Below are 2374 nucleotides of genomic sequence, written 5' to 3' on the forward strand. Positions count from 1 at the left end.
AGCTGATCAGATTGGTGAGGCAGGACATGCCCCTGGTGAATCCATGTTGGCTGCTTTTGATCACTTTCCCCTCTTCCAAGTGCTTCAAAATGGATTCCTTGAGGATTTCCTCCATTATTTTCCCAGGGATTGAGGTAAGGCTGACGGGTCTATAGTTCCCTGGATTCTCCTTCTTTCCTTTTTTAAAGATGAGCACTATGTTTGCCTTCTTCCAGTCATCTGGTATCTCCCCTGATTTCCAAGAGTCTTCAAGGATAATGGCCAAAGGTTCAGCAATGACCTCTGCCAATTCCCTCAGTACCCTGGGGAGCATTAAATCCAGACCCATGGATTTGTGCACATCTAGTTTTTCTAGATAGTTCAGAACTTGTTCCTTCCCCACAGATGGCTGCCCTCCACCTTCCCGTACTGCATCATCTAGGACCATCACTGGGAAGTTGACTTTGTCTGTGAAGACTGAGGCAAAAAAAGCATTGAGTACTTCAGCTTTTCCTGCATCATCTGTCACTAGGTTACCTCCCTCTTCCAGTAATGGCCCCACACCACCTCTGATAACCCATTTATTGTTCACATGCCTGTAGAAACCCTTCTTGTTACTCTTCACATCCCTTGCCAGCTGCAGTTCCAATTGTGCTTTCGCTTTCCTGATTACTGCCTGGCATTCTCCAGCCGTATGTTTATACTCCTCCTTAGTCAACTGTCCACATTTCCATTTCTTGTATGCATCCTTTCTGAATTTAAGCTGACTAAGGATTTCCCTGTGAAGCCAAGCTGGTTGCCTACCATGTTTGCATTTCTTACTACGCAGCGGGATTGTTTGTTCCTGTGCCTTCAGTAAGACTTCTTTAAAATACTTCCAGTTCTCTTCAACTCTTTTCCCCTTCATCTTCGTTTCCCAAAGGATCCTGCTCATCCAGTCTCTTAGGGAGTCAAAGTCTGCTCTTTTGAAATCAAGGGTCTGTATGTTACTGCTCACCCTTCTTCCTTTCATCCAGATCCGGAAATCTACGAACTCATGGTCGCTGCAGCCCAGGTTCCGCCCCCACTTCTATTTCTTCTACTAGTTCTTCCCTGTTTGTGAGCAACGGGTCAAGTTGCGCACGGCCCCTGGTTGGTTCCTTCAGCACTTGTACCAACACAGTATCCTCAATAGTTTCCAAAAACTTGCTGGATTGTCTGTGTGCTGCTGTATTGGTCTCCCAACAAATGTCTGGATGATTAAAGTCTCCCATGAGAACCAGGGCCTGTGATTTGGAAGCTTCACTAAGCTGCCTGAAGAAAGCCTCATCTATCTCCTCTCCCTGATCTGGTGGCCTATAACAGACACCAACTACAACATCACCTCTGTTACTTCCACCTCTAAGCTTAACCCAAAGACACTCAACTGGATTTTCTCCTTCCTCATACTGGAGCTCTGAGCAATCATACCGCTCCCTCACATAGAGCGCAACTCCTCCTCCTTTTCTCCCCTGTCTGTCCTTCCTAAACAATTTATAACTATCCATGACTGTGCTCCAGTTATGCAAATCATCCCACCAAGTCTCCGTTATTCCAACCACCTCGTACTTGTGTGACTGTGCCAGGGCCTCTAATTCTTCCTGTTTGTTCCCCAGACTTCTGGCATTAGTGTACAAGCATCTTAGAGAAGGGGCCGATTGGCCCACTTTCTCCACTTCACCCAAGAAACCCACTTGATTGTTCCCTCCTCCTTCCCCACTTACCTCCGGGCTTGTGTCACCTTCCCCCAACAAACCTAGTTTCAAGCCCTCCTCACTAGGTTTGCAAGCCTGCCCACAAAGATGCTCTTTCCTCTTTTAGTGAGGTGGATCCCGTCTCTTCTCAGCAATCCCTGTTCACAAAACAGAATCCCATGGTCAAAGAAACCAAATCCTTCCCTGCTACACCACCTACGCAACCACGCATTTACCTCTGTGATTTGACAATCCCTCTGCAGACCCCTTCCTTCCACAGGGAAGATAGATGAGAAGACCACCTGTGCTCTGTATTCCTTGAAAAGGTTATTGACACAACCCAGATGGGACTTGAACCCACAATCCCCAGCTCCGGAGGCTGATGCCTTATCCATTAGGCCACTGGGTTATTCAGTTCCTCATGGTTAGCCCCTGGCAAGCAACTGCATCTATATTTACCTGTACATCTGTGGGTATGGGCGATTGCAGCTCCAGTTGGCCATGGAGTGCAGTTCCTCTTCCATGGGAGCAGAGGAAAGTGGAGTGGACCAGGACACCACTTCCTGAAGTTCCCATTGACTGGGACCTGTGATCTGCAGACAACAGGAGCTGTGACTGCTCATAACTGTGGAGGGGTAGGTAAATATAGCAGTGGCAGCCATGATGCCATTTTGTTGCCTTCC

General features: G+C 47.6%; 1 non-coding gene across 1 annotated transcript; it reads right to left on the reverse strand.

Moving 5' to 3' along the window:
• Positions 1 to 2027: 2027 nt before the first annotated feature.
• On the reverse strand, positions 2028 to 2100 carry TRNAR-CCG (transfer RNA arginine (anticodon CCG)). Its single transcript has one exon. It is a non-coding gene; the product is annotated as a tRNA-Arg (tRNA).
• Positions 2101 to 2374: the final 274 nt, after the last annotated feature.

Source organism: Carettochelys insculpta, chromosome 13 (genome assembly GCF_033958435.1).
Source record: "Carettochelys insculpta isolate YL-2023 chromosome 13, ASM3395843v1, whole genome shotgun sequence".
NCBI classification, from domain to species: domain Eukaryota; kingdom Metazoa; phylum Chordata; order Testudines; family Carettochelyidae; genus Carettochelys; species Carettochelys insculpta.